The 15,141-nt window shown below is 42.0% G+C and overlaps 1 pseudogene across 1 annotated transcript; it reads left to right on the forward strand.

Moving 5' to 3' along the window:
- The first annotated feature begins 467 nt into the window (after nucleotides 1-467).
- On the forward strand, nucleotides 468-810 carry LOC308519128 (large ribosomal subunit protein eL30-like; annotated as a pseudogene). Its single transcript has one exon. The product of its transcript is annotated as a large ribosomal subunit protein eL30-like (transcript).
- The last annotated feature ends 14,331 nt before the right edge of the window (nucleotides 811-15,141 follow it).

The following is a 15,141-nucleotide window of genomic DNA, read 5'->3' on the forward strand; positions in this document are numbered from 1 at the left end:
ATCATTTGTAGAGTAATCATGTGCTTTAATGTGACTATCAAGATTGAAATACATCTAGCCTCAAAAAAAAATTAGAAGATTCTCTAATGTTTATATTTTTCTTTCCAGATATTTTCTATTTCTAGACAACATATAAGGAAATTAAGTGGTAAGGACAGTAAAGAAATAATGAGTTATTCTACATTTGCAAATCTTTTTTTCCTTTTAAAAGAGAGTATTGTTTCAGAGAAGAACTAAGATCACCTAGAATTTGAACAACTGCTATAAATAGATTATCCAGAGCTACTTCTTTTGCCAAGGTAATGTGATTTCTCTTTTTCCCCTGGGCTAGTTTCATCCCAGTTCTTTACTTTTTCTTCTTTGGTAAAAGTAGATCTTCTTATTGTGGGAACTCCTTCCTTTCTCCCTCCCCAGCCATCTTGGTGGCTGCTCTTGGTTGGGGACTGTCCCCCACCTAAGGCAGGGAGATGGTGGCAACAAAAAAGATAAAAAAGTCACAGGAGTTGATCAACCCTCAGCTCCAACTTATTATAAAAAGTGGAAAGTACATGCTAGGGTACAAGCAGACTCTGAAGATGATCAGACAAAGTGAACCTGCTCATCCTCACCAACAACTGTCCAGTCTTGACGAAATCTGAAACAGAGTACTATGCCAGGTTGGCCAAGACCGGTGTCCATCACTACAGTGGTAATGAGATTGAACTGGGCCCAGCATGTGGAAAATACTACAGAGTCTGCACACTGATTGTCATTGATCCAGGGGATTCTGATATCATTAGAAGCATGCCAGAATAGACTGGTGAAAAGTAAATCATGCAAAATTTTTCTTTAATAAAAGTGGCCAGAGCTTGGTTTAAAAAAAAAAAAGAGTAGATTTTCTTCTTCAGGCACTAAAACCCTCAGTTTGTTTTTATGAACTACCAGAGACTTGATTTATAGAAATAATTCAACAGATTGTAGTAAACATTTTTGATTGGGTAATGGGGAATGTTGCTCAGATATATGATGACAAATATTTTATTGATTTTTAAAAATAATTTTTTATTTTTCAATTACAGTTGACATACAGTATTATATAAGTTTCAGGTGTACACACCAAACATTATAAAAAAAAGTGATCATCCAGCCCAGCCACGTGGCAAGGTGGTTGAGCTCTGTCAGGGTTCAATTCCTGGTCAGGCACATGCCTGGGTTGCAGGCTCAATCCCCAGCAGGGGGCATGCAGGAGGCAGGCAATGATGATTCTCTCTCATTGATGTTTCCATCTCTCTCTCCCTCTAAACTATAAGTTTAGACTAAAAAGTCTATATGTTTTGATTTTCTTATTGGGAGGATCCAAAATGAGATTAAACACCTCTGACTCCTTTTAATACCATTGCCTCCTTTTTTTTTCCTCCTGAAGATCACCAGCATACCCCATTTCATATCTATTTAACATTTATGATATGCCAAGAACTACATAAAAGACAAAATTTCTCCGCTTGAGATAGGAACTTAAAGTATCACCTTATGTTTATTGTGGGTGTTTGGGAAGCATTTTCTCTATTGCATATAAGTATTAGTAGGAAATATAGGAGCTGGTATCCACCGAGTAGGGGACATTTTATGCATATTACACAAGCTGCTTGTGAATAAAATGGTGAGCAAAGGCCTTTCCTCCCACTGTCGGCAGTGCTGAACTTGAATTTGGTAAAACATTGGCAAAAATGGGAATTGGGTGTGGGTGGTGGGTGGGTGTGGGTGTGATAGGACCATGGCAGCAGGGGGAAACAGACCAGATATCCGATGTTCAAGTGTCAGAAAGAAAAAAGCAAACCTTCATAGCTGGGAGCTGGCCTAGTACTGCCAACAGGGCCTTAGCGTTGATGGTACTTACAGACAGGCCACAGTGCTCTCCTGTTGAGTATAAACACCCTCTTAGAGCACCGATATCTCATGAGGTCACTGTGCTGGTGGTGAAGTGAAACAAAAACAAGACCACTTTGCAACTGCATCTGAGCTCAACAGAAAACAAGGTCACTGTGAAATCATAACAATAATCAAATGATTTCCTAGCAGAGTAACTTCAGGTTCTTTATGAATTGCAGCCTTAGCCCCACTTCAACCCTCCAGTCTTCTAGATAAAAATAATTAAGATTCCTCATCATAGAATTGCTCTTACTTCCCAACAGCACCCAACCCATGGCAAATACCTGTTTTTTAGAACCCTCCCTAAAAATGTCTAACACAAGCCCAATTCCCATAGAAAGTTCCTTCTAACTCTTTTTTAAAAATGTATTTTTATTTATTTCAGAGAGGAATGGAGAGGAAGAGATAGGAGCATCAATGATGAGAGGGAATCATTGATCAGCTGCCTCCTGCACGCCCCCTACTGGGGATGGAGCCTGCAACTGGGGCATGTGCCCTGACTGGGAATCAAACCGGGATGCTTTAGTCTGCAGGCCGACACTCTAGCCATTGAGCCAAACCAGCTATGGCCCTTCTAACTTTTTTTCAATGAGATGTCCCATAGTTTCTACACGGTGTGTGGTCTCCATGGTTGCAATGAGTCCAGCCTAAAACCACATTTGTCTGACTCACAGATGTTGCTGATGGTCTGTGGCTGCAGTGCATCACCAATAGGCAGACCCAGACTTAGAATTTCTATGTATTTTCTTTTCAAAATGAAATCACCGAGCCTGTTTTTAAAAATGAAGATTCTTTGCTCAATCCTAGATCACTTGGACCTCTGGTGAGGCCCAGGATCTGCATTTTAACAAGCACTCCAGGTGGTTCTTATGTGCATGAAAGAGTGTAAAAATGTTCTGATATGTTTTCCACATGTGCTAAAGAAGTCTGTCCAAGCAAAGCCAGAATGAGACTGAGCGCTTTACCCCAAATCTGTACCCATATCTTTGGGAGAAAACTTCCCAAACCTGCCAAGCTTAAAAATACAGGTTTATATGCACACCCATCCTCATATTCGCAGATTCTGAATTTGTCAATTAGCCTATTTACTAACATTTGTAACCCCAAAGTCACTATCGGTGGTACCTGCTGTCCATTTGCAGTCATGCGCAGACTCTCAAAAATTGTGAGTCACCTGATGTTCTTGTTCCCAGCTGAGGTCAAAAAGAAGGCATCTTTCATCCTTGTTTCAGCTCTCACACTGTGATAGCCAGAGGATGGAACCGGCATGGGGAAGTGCAAAAAGTTCCTGCAAGTCACATAATTCTTTTATAAACCTCTCACTTTCCTCTGTACTCCTAATTTTTTATTATGAATATACTAGGGGCCCGGTGCACGAAATTCGTGCACTGGGTGTGTGTGTCGGGGGGGAGTGTCCCTCAGCCCAGCCTGCCCCCTCTCACATACTGGGAGCCCTCAGGCATTGACCCCCATCACCCTCCGATCACCTGATCGGCCCCTTGCCCGGCCTGACGCCTCCGCCAGAGGTGTCAGGCTTGGACAGGGGACCCCCATCTCCCCCCGATCACTGGCTCTGGCCCCCGCCCAGGCCTGAGGCCTCTGGCCCAGGAATCATGCCTGGGCAGGGGACCCCCATCTCCCTCTGATCGCTTGCTCCACTCCCCGCCCAAGCCTGACGCCTCTGACCCAGGCTTCAAGTCTGGGCAAGGGGACCATCATATCCCCCCAATCCCCGGCTCCGCCCCCCACCCAGGCCTGACGCCTCTGACCCAGGCTTCAGGCCTGGGCAAGGGGACCATCATATCCCCCCAATCCCCGGCTCCGCCCCCCACCCAGGCCTGATGCCTCAGCCAGAGGAGTTGACCCTCATCACCCTCCGATCACCAATCACCGGATTGGCCCCTTGACCAGGCCTGAGGCCTCCGGCAGAGGTGTCAGGCCTGGGCAGGGGACCCCCAGCTCCCCACGGTTGCAGGCTCCGCCCCTGCCCAGGCCTAACGCCTCTGGCCTAGGCGTCCGGCCCAGGCAGCGGGGACCTGCAGTGGCAGCGGGGGGCGCCGCGATCGTGGGCTTCGCTTTAGGCCCAGGCAAGGGACCCCTAGCTCCTGGGACTGCCAGCTTCGACCTTGCCCAGCTCCCATCGCTGGCTCCACCCCTACTTCCTGCTATCACTGGCCAGGGCGGCAAAGGCGCCTGATTCTCCGATCATGGCTGGGGGGCAGGGCAAAGGCGGCCCCAGGGCCGCCTTTGCCCTGCCCCCCAGCTCTTAGCTCCCCCCTGGGTTTCCGATCACTATCAGTGGCAGGGGGCTTCTTCCTGCTTTCCCTTTCGCCTCCCTGCATTGTGCCTACATATGCAAATTAGCCGCCATCTTGTTGGCAGTTAACTGCCAATCTTAGTTGGCAGTTAATTTGCATATAGCCCTGATTAGCCAATGAAAAAGGTATCGCCGTACGCCAATTACCATTTTTCTCTTTTATTAGTGTAGATATATACTAGAGACCTGGTGCATGAAAATTCATGCATTGGAGGGGGGGTCCCTCAGCCCAGCCTGTCCCCCTCACAGTCCAGGAGCCCTCAGGGGTGGGAGGCGACCCAGCAATCAGGGGAAGGTGATGCCCCCATCACACCTCTGCTGCTGCCACTGCCAGCAGTGCAAGCCTCGGCCAGCCCTGGTTACCTGAGTCTCGGGCCAGCCCTGGGTGGTGGGGGAGCTATGGGGACTGGGGGACTCCAGAGGCAGGCATCCGAAGAGGCCAGGCCCGCCTGGAGGCGGGCCCAGCCTTGCTGCACGCCTGCCATTCTGGCAGGGCTGAGGGGACTGGGTGCCGCCATCTTTGAGGGTGTGACAGTCAATTAGCATATCCCGTCCTTATTGGCTGTGGGTGCCACCATCTTTGTGATGGCATGAGGGTCAATTAGCATATTTCCTCTTTATTAGACAGGAGATACATATATATAATTTACCATTTTAACAATTTTTAAGTGTACAATTCAGTGGTATTAAGTACATTTACAATGTTTCACAATTCATTTCCAGACTTTTGCCATCATTCTGAACAATAACACCTCATGCCCATCTGCCCCCAGTCCTTGGTAACCTCAAATTTACTTTCTGTCACTGATTTTGCCTATTCTAGGAACCTTATAAAAGTTAAATTATAAAACAGCTGAGCTTTTGTGTTTGGCTTATTTCACTTACCATAGTATTTTCAAGTTTCATCTATGTTGTAGCAAATATCACCCCTTGCTCCAGATGAATACTATTCCATTGTATGTATATACCACATTTTGTTTATCTATTCACATGGAGATTTGGGTGGTTTCCTCCTTTTGTCTCTTGTCAGTAATACTATTATAAACATTTGCAAACAATTATATTTTTGGGTTCCTGTTTTCAATTCTTTTGGGTATCTACCTAGGAGTAGAATTGCTGGGTAATTATGATTATTCCAAATTTAGTTTTTGAGGAACTGCCACTATAGAAAAAAAATCTTAAAATTTTTGCCCACTAAGAGTGAATAGTGACACAACCCTTGAAGAGACATTTTATAACATTTTCTTCCTCTGGGATACTTGTTAAAATAAATACTCCAGCAACCCCTTGTGAGACTGATACTCAGGAATCTTAATCCCTCTTTTAAAAAATACATATATTTTTATTGATTTCAGAGAAGAAGGGAGAGGGAGAGAGTTAAAAAACATCAATGACGAGAGAGAATAATTGATTGGCTGCTTTCTGCACACCCTCTACTGGGGATAGAGCCCGCAACTCTGGCATGTGCCCTGCTGGGGAATCAAGCCATGACCTCCTGGTTCACAGGTGGACGCTCAACCACTGAGCCGCACCAGCTGGGCCTATCTCTCTTTTTTTGGGTTAACTAATTGATTCCAAGTGTGGACTCCCAGGTAGGGAGGGGAAAAAGGGTCCCACTGAGTTCCTTTTCTCTATGGCTTATAAAGGCTGCAGTTCCTATGTCCTGATATCCTCTCTGATTAGTCAATATTCCCCTTCAAGTTGGTTACTATAGTAACTCCTGGGCTCAAAGGTTGAACCACACATGAGACATGTGAGTTTCTCCCCTCCCTTCCCCATTGTTCCCTTATTCCACTGGTTCTCAACCTGTGGGTCACGACCCCTTTGGCGGTAGAACGACCCTTTCACAGGGGTCGCCTAAGACCATCCTGCATATCAGATATTTACATTACGATTCATAACAGTAGCAACATTACAGTTATGAAGTAGCAACGAAAATAATTTTATGGTTGGGTCACAACATGAGGAACTGTATTTAAAGGGCCAGAAGGTTGAGAACCACTGCTTGGGCTTTCTTATCCTTCTGAACGAAGGGCTTCCTTCTCTTTACTTTGTAAATATAGACCTTTCTTGGCTACTTCCAGTTCCCCTGTCTTATGTAAATATATCTGTTGCTGCTCCCTTGTCTTCTGGAGATGTAACTGCACCTGGCTTCCTTGTCTTATGGAAATGTGCCTTCTCCCAGTCTGCAGACCCATGCTTTTCAATGGATCCCAATTCTAAAAAAATCCCTAAGCCTGCCTAGGTTCCCCCCAAATTCCTGCTTCATTACTACTTGAAGTAGGACTATAAAATGGTGGGACTGTTAAGATAGATTGTTTACAATCAAACTATAAATGCAAAAATAATCCTGTATATCTTAAATAGAATCCAAAGTACATTAAAAGACTGCTAATCCATGATCAAGTGGGATTTATTCCAGAAATGCAAATGTAGCTTATAGCTTTAAACAAACTATTAATATAATTCACCATATTAATAAGTCAAAGGAGAGAAACTGTATAACCATTTTGATTGATATAAAAAATGCATTTAATAAAATTTAACATAGATTTTCAATGAAAACACTTAGTAAAGTAGAATTAGATGAATATTTTTTAACTTATTATAGTCCAGAGTAAAATAGAGGTGCTGCTAATATATTTAAGTCAAGGAATCAAATAAGAGCTGAAATGGAGGAAACAAAAGTATCATTACTGCAGTTGAATTAAAACTATATTAAAAAATTAATAGTTGGTTTATATATAGAAAATATCTAGTTATAAAATATATTGACAGACAATACATCAACTTCAATGGCAACAAAAGTGTAAATTACCTACGAAAACTTGAACAAGCAATGCTATATAAAGAAAATGGTCAATCATTATTGAGGTCTGACTCTAAATACAATGCTTTAATCACTGTGCTAGAAATATTCATGCATATTAACTTATATGATAAAGATAGCATTTCAAGTAAGTGGTTTTAAAAAGAGATCATACTGCAAGGGTTTGGGACAACAGGTCAGTCATCTTGAAAAAAACAAAATAGATCAGCCCTAACCAGTTTGGCTCATTGCATAGAGCATCGGCCCATGGACTGAAGAGTCTGGGGTTCAATTCCTGTCAAGGGCATGTACCTCGGTTGCAGGCTCAAGGCAACTAATATATGTGACTCTCTCACATCCATGTTTCTCTCTCTTCTCCTCCCTTCCACTCTCTCTAAAAATCAATGGAAAAAAAATATACTCGGGTGAGAATAACAAAAAATAAAACAACCTAAAAAAACAAAAAACAAACAGATCAGGATTTCAACTCCTTATATGTAAACTAGAGGCCCAGTACACAAATTCATGCACAGGTGGGGTCCAGCCAGCCGGGCCCCAATCAGGGCGGATCAGGGCTGGGCCTGTTGGGAGGAGGAGATGGTGAGAGGTTGGCTGGCCCGCCCGCCCCGATTGGGCCCTATCAGGGCCAGGCCAGCTGGGGGAAGGCGCCACAGGCGATTGGCTGGCAGGCCCTGCCCCCAATTGGGGTTGGGGGGCCGATTGGGGGCAGGGCAGGCCATGGGAAGGAGCTGTGGGTGGTGGGCCAGCCAGCTCTGCCCCCAAATGGAGTGGGGTGCTGATTGGGCCAGCAGCCTGGGGGAGGGGCCATAGGTGGTTGGCTGTCCAGCCCTGCCCCTGATGGGGTGGGGGGGTTGATCTGGGTTGGGGCTGGGTGGGGGAAGGGGCTGCAGGAGGTTGGCAGGCCTGCCCATGCCTATTGGGGTGGGAGGGATCAGGGACAGGGCCAACACCGGGAAGGGCTGCTGGCCGATCAGGGTGGTGGGGGCCCATTGGGGGTTTGGCTGGCCAGGAGGAGGGGCTGCAGGAGGTTGGCTGGCCAGCCCCACCCCCTACTGGGGTAGAGGAGTGTGATCAGGGGCAGGCGGCCGGGGGAGGGGCTGTGGGCCTATTGTGGTGGGGTGGGCTGATTGGGGAGGGGCTGGTTCCGGGCAAAGGGAGGGGGTGTTTGGCCTGCGGCCAGCTCTTGATCAAGGTGGGAGAGTCTGATCAGGGGCAGGTCGGCAGTGGGGAGGGGCTGCGAGGTTGGCCAGCTGGCCCCACCCCCTGATGGGCTGGTTCACTGCCCATAGTGGGCATCATAGCGACCGGTAGTTATGGCCATTTAAGGTCGCTGGCTTTTTATATGTATAGATACCTAGATGTGAGTGTGACAGATGAAAAGTTTGGAAGTATTAAAAGAAAAAGAATAGATGATTTTTCCTTTGGGATATGGCAGGCCTTTTTAGACTATGTTACAAAAATTCAGGAACCCCAAAAAATAAGATTTATAACTTCGATTTTTTAAACGTTTGTGTTGCAAGCAACCAAACCAAAAAAAAAAAAAAAAAAGAAATGAACTTGCAACTCACACTATAAAGAAGGGAGAAAGACGAATGAGAAACTGGGAAAATGTTTTGCAACAAATGCATAATAAAGGGCTAATATTAATGTATATATATATATATGTATATATATATATATATATATACATATATATATAAACAAATGAAAGATTGCAAAAGAATATAAACAGAAAATTTACAAAAAGAATAAATTAAAAAGACCAATAAGCATTGATGTTTAACCTTGTTAGAAATCAAAGACTAGCCTAAAAGAAAAAATAAATGAAATATGATTTTATGGTCCACCTGGCAAATATTAAAAAGGTTAATAAAATTCAGAATTGGAGATGGTTTCAGGAAATAAATACATTCCTGTCCTATTTATGGGAATGTAAATTGGTACAATATTTCTAGAAGATAGTTTGGCAATATGCACAAAATGACCCCAAACCCCACATATAGAGATTTATCCAAAAGAAATAAATGAATAAGTGAGAACAGATGTAATTGAAGGATGCTTATTGTGGCTTTGTTTATAATAGAAGAAATTCAGAAACAGGCTAGATAAGTAGATTATAGAGCATGGATTCAATGGACTACACTGCAGCCTGTAAAACAAGTAGCTCTATATTGATGGGAATGGAAAGGTATCTGGGAAAAATAATGACTGTAAAGTCACATGTTTCAGAATAGCATGCACAGTGTGACTTTATTTATGTAAAATTGCATTTGTCTACAAATGTGTACATGTGCACAGAGAAATGTCTGGAAGATGCTCACCACACTGTCAGCTGTTTTCTCTGTGATAGGATTTTAGGTATATTTTCATTTTTTTCTTTGTACTTTTCCGTCACGTGAGAATTTTGTTCATCATGAGTATATGTCATTTCAAAGACAGTCATCTTGTTTTAATATATTGACCCTAAATGCAGCTCCTTTCAGCATGGCAATGCATGAATTAGTAGTCTGACACTGTGTCAAAGACATTTCTCTCCTAAAACACCCTCAGTCCTAAAGAAAAATGTAAAAAAGAGGGAAGTATTAGGAGGTAGTTGGTACACTAGAAACAACGTGGTTCATAGAGTTGGATAACTCCATGCCCAATAATATGGCCTCAAAAAGTTCACATAGCGTTCAGGCATCTCTTTAAAACATTCCACCACCAAAATATTATATTTATACTTAAAAGTTACATTCATTATTCAGAAACTTAAATCTCTTGAATTTGACATATTCCATGGTAAAATATAGAAAAATGATATATCACAAGGCCAGGAAAAGCATCATTGTAAAGCACCACTGACTTGCTTAATGGAAACTTAAACATTTGCAGTCAGAGGCCAAAAAATAGTATCATAGCAAAGCCAAATATTGCACACTATTGCCAGAAAAGTATTTCTGGCAAAGAAATAAGCATTAGTAATTGAACTATCAAATACATTTCAAGAGGGTATTATGTTCCAAAGGGAATGGAATAGATTTAGAAATAGATTTAATTTTCCATTCCCTGACCTGAAGATTTCTGAACACCAGCAACTATTAGGCAAGATCCCTAATATTGGAAGCAATAAATGTATGCTTTATATTTCTTATACATTTTCAAATATACTTATTTAGGCGTGTGATTTTTTTTTTTCATGTAATGATGCCAGCAGGCATACACTGAAGAAAATTTTGTCTTAAACAAAATTTTGTCTTAAACACTATCCTATATAATAAGGAGCTAATATGCTAATTAGGCCAAACAGCCGAACAACCTTCTGGATGACCTTCCAGACGACCTTCCACACGAAGCTGGGCTGTGAGGGCCGCTGGGACTTTGAGGACTGAGTTCCTTGCACGAATTTTGTGCATCGGGCCTCTAGTATACTATATTGAGTCAAATTTTATATTCTACTACAACTTGATTGAGAAATTTTAGACCCTGCTATCTTGAATTCTGTTTGCAGTTGCAGCACTGTTACACTGTTTACTTTGGACAAACTTCTTTATTTCTAGAAGATTCGGTTAGTCCAGTTGAGAGGTAGAAAGGAAGGAAGAGAGAGAGAGAGAGAAAGAGAGAGAGAGAGAGCATTGCCTTACTCCACAGGGGGGCGGTAGGGTCAATGAGATATTAATAAACCATTTTTTTAAAAATATATTTTATTGATTTTTTACAGAGAGGAAGGGAGAGGGATAGAGAGTCAGAAACATCGATCAGCTGCCTCTTGCACATCCCCCAATGGGGAAGTGCCCGCAACCCAGGTACATGCCCTTGACTGGAATCGAACCCGGGACCCTTCAGTCCGCAGGCCGACGCTCTATCCACTGAGCCAAACCGGTTTCGGCTAATAAACCATTTTTAAGAAAAAGGGAAATAAATACTGTGGAGATGCTTACTACATATCGATAACTAAAAGCAAAAATATAGTTCCACAGCCAGAACCGGTTTGGCTCAGTGGATAGAGCGTCGGCCTGCGGACTGAAAGGTCCCAGGTTCGGTTCCGGTCAAGGGCATGTACCTTGGTTGTGGGCACATCCCCAGTGGGAGATGTGCAGGAGGCAGCTGATCGATGATGTTTCTCTCTCATTGATGTTTCTGGCTCTCTATCCCTCTCCCTTCCTCTCTGTAAAAAAATCAACAAAATGTATTAAAAAAAAAAAAGAGTACTATTGAAAGAGAGTTTTAATAATAAACAAAAGTTTCCCCACTGACTAAGAAAAAAACTTAAAAAAAAAATATAGTTCCACAGATGAAAAGCATGTGTAAACTAGTATTTTCTTTTTAAATAAATTATAGTTTTTATTGGCAAAATGACATACTCCTTTCTAAATTTGGATCAGCTTCCGAAATTTCATCTTTCGGGCTTTCAATAGCGGAAAGATCGGCTAGTTCCTTTGACATGAAGTTTTTCATCCGCATCACCTCCTCTGAGATGCAGTCATCTTTTCATGACACAACCACTTTCCTCATTTATAACTGTATGTTTGGCTTCACGAAGTTCCTCTGGTTGCATTTCCAGAACTACTTCTTGAATGGAGGTAGTGCCAACTTCCCATGATCATCCACATCTTCTCTAACTCCATTTACTCCAAATCCTGCAGTGCTGTTTTTTGTTTGTTGGTTTTTTTGGCACAATAGTAAGCCAGGACTGCCTGTCATTCTTGGAATCTGGGTACAAGTTTTACAGTAGCACCCATACCTGAGCTTGCAGTTTCACCAGATAGTTTAAGGTTAATGATTTCATGCAGACTCTGAAACGATGAAACCAGCCTTTACTGGCAGGAAAATATTCTTTGTCTCCTTGTAATTACCATTTCCTTCAATGCAGCACTTCGATACTTTGGCCTGAATGCTAGTGAAACTGAATGGGGTTTGTTAATTACAGTCCTCAACCTAAAGTAGAAGTAAATACTCCATTTCAACCATACGCAGCTTTCTGTAACAAACTAAAAGATATTGAAGCCACTTTACCTTATTTTTTATATTTATCAGGCTTTTAAAATATGGTTCGTTCTATAGCTTCATGGAGGCCTAGGTCTCATCTCGCCTTTGCTCTGCTATCACAATTTTCAAATCCAACCACATCCAATTTCACTTCCAGTATTGCCACTTTTTGTTTCTTTATTGCTGTCATCTTTGTTGATCAATTCTGTCTTTTGATTATCCATTTTTATAAAATGTCACATAGATTTATCACATCACATAAAGCTTTGGCTTCTTGATCAGATAAATCAGACAAATGTTTTCTAAGAAAAACACCCTCAGTTTTATTCTACATTTAAGATAGAAAGATAGACTACCTCCCCTGCATATTTCGAGTCCTCTTCCAACACCCGGGAATCTTTTCCCAACATCTCCAAGAATGTAATTCCTGAAGCTGAATCTTTTTGGCTGGAATCTGGACAAAGTAAACAGAAGCGGGAAAAGAAAGCAATCTTGCTTGGAAATGCTGTAATTGTTCTCGTGAGCTTATTTCCTTCTTAATTCCCGTCTTGTTTCAAAGGGTCTTGTAAAAAAGTGTTTGTTGAATTAAAAGTCTATGTAGTGCCTCTCACCCAGAGTCCCATCAATGTTCCCCTGGATTCCCCTCAACGTGGGGCCTGTCTCTCCACTTCGCATTCTTGGCCTTGGCCTCACAAGAAGTGCGGTGGCACTGGATTTAACCACCGTGGGTGAAAACGGCAGAAAAATAAGCCCAGTACAGCAAAATCCCCTAACCACTCTTGAACTGCTAATATTTTCAATTATTCACATTCATAGACGAATTCAACCTCAGTGTCTTGCCAAGAAAGGTTAAAAAAAACACACAAAAACCCTAACTTTAGAAACACCAAAGTTCCCAAGGTCAGGAACATTTGATATCTTGTTCCTTGGCATATGTCACCAGATTGGCTTAAATAAAGCCTTATAAAAAATTTTTAAAAAGTTCCCAAGGTCAGAAAAGTGCTAACAGAAGATAAGCTTACCATATAGTTCCAATATTATCCAACCTTATCCATTCGTCAATCCCTAATTTCTGGACCTATTTTTTTTTTTTTTAAGGAATGTGCATAAGCAAATATAGTATAAAAACTGAAATGCAGGTCCACATATTTTGGAAAAGGAATTGAAAACAGAAAACTAGTGAAACAGCTTTCGGAATTCTGTTTAGCATAATTCGAAGTACAAGGATCATTGTGGGCTGCTCGTTTTGATTACTTGCAGAATCTAAAGTGATACTGCAGCATTCTAGTACCAACTGTAGACCCTCATAGGAACCTGGACATTTTCTCCAGGCACCAATAAATTCACGATTTGTAGCCCTAACTCTTAGTGTAATGCAATTTGGAATATTTACAACAATAATGACTTTCTCTTTAGAATTTTTTTTTTATTTTAGCAGATTTACTAACAAACTCCAAGGAGCAGTACAGTTGGACCAGTGATTCTCAAAGAGGGCCATGTGGGAGAGTAAAGAATTAACCTGTCTTCATCACCCCTCACTCAGGGATGGATGACAATCTCTAGGTGTATGTGAGTGGAAAAGAATACAGGCCAAGCTGGAAGGCTCAGTGGTTGAGTGTCGACCTATGAACCAGGAGGTCATGGAATGTCAGGGCACATGCCTGGGGTGGGAGCTCGATCCCCAGTGTGGGGCATGCAGGAGGCAGCCGATCAATGATTCTCTCTCTCTCTCTTTCTCACTCTCTCTCTCCCTCTCCCTCTCTGAAATCAATAGAAATATATCCTATATAATAAAGATGTAATATGCAAATGGTCGTTATGCCATGAAGCATAACAACCGACCGAATCACGATTGGATCAGCAGGGGGGTGGGGGGGGGCAGCGAGCTATAAGCGGGTGGCAGAGAGCTACAGGAGGGGGCAGGGCAGCAAGCTAGCAGAGGGGTGAGGGGAGCTACAAGAGGGCAGTAGCGAGCTACTGGCACACTGATTCATGCACAGGGCTACTAGTATATATATAAAAGAAAATAATTCAGTATTATGATTTTTATATCTTGGGGGAAATACTTTGATTTTTATAATAAAATCATAGAAGATAAAAAATTAGGTGACTTCTCTAAAAAAGATTGAGAAACACTAATAAATACTGAAAATTGCTGTAAAGGAAGGAAGTTTTTAAAAAGCTGATCATTTAGCTGGGAGCTTAAGGAAATTTTCTTGGTAAGAGGTGACAGAGGGACAGGGAGGAGCATGCAGTACCCATAGTGTTCCAGTTTCCGCCCCCATCCCATATTTGTCTAGTTCATGAGCAAGCTGTAAATCTGGAAGGCTTAATCTGTGACTTGACTCTTTTGATTAAAGGCCGAATTAAGTTGAAATATTTGGCATTGTGTTTCAGCACCGAAACAGATAAATATAACTCTTGCCAAGTGGCAATTCCAAAAGTTTAAGGTTTTTGATTGGGTCTAAAGGTGTTTGGGAAAGTAAAGAGGGGAAGATTTGGTAATAAGAAAGAAACCAAACCAATCAAGAGTTTCAGAGCTCTGAAAAAGAAAATTAAGAAAAATTTACTTAATTTTTAAGTTTGTGAGGAAACTCAGAATCGCTAACAATAAATCATCATTAAATCGAAGGTATAGAAATAAATAAAAATGCTGTTTACTACAATGCATGAAGATTTGACCTTTTAAGTAACAAGCTTATTGCTGGAAATACAAATAATAATCAGAAACATATATTATTTGGAGGCAGGTAGCATGGCAGGCACAAACGTTTTCATACTCTGACCATGCACAATAATTACATTGAACTGTTAGAGAAATACACTCTCTGAAGAGCAAAAGGGCCCATTCCGCCTATACCCGTGGAGGAAAACATTTCAACATACAAGCAGACCCACTCCTGGAAGGATATAGGATGAAGGCCATATCTTCTCACAACCTTTCTTTTCAGGCTTTGTTGTACAGTTTGGTCACTGTGCGGTGAGGTTTGTCTGGGCTGACTTACCTGGGCTAAATATCATTTGTTATCCCTCCTAAAGCGTTTTGTTTAAAATTGTCAGTAGGTGAGTAAAGGTGCTTAACATTGAAAACTATAGTTATCTGGAAAACTCAAGTGGA

The sequence above is a fragment of the Myotis nattereri genome (assembly GCF_964212035.1).
Source record: "Myotis nattereri genome assembly, chromosome: 5".
NCBI lineage: Eukaryota > Metazoa > Chordata > Mammalia > Chiroptera > Vespertilionidae > Myotis > Myotis nattereri.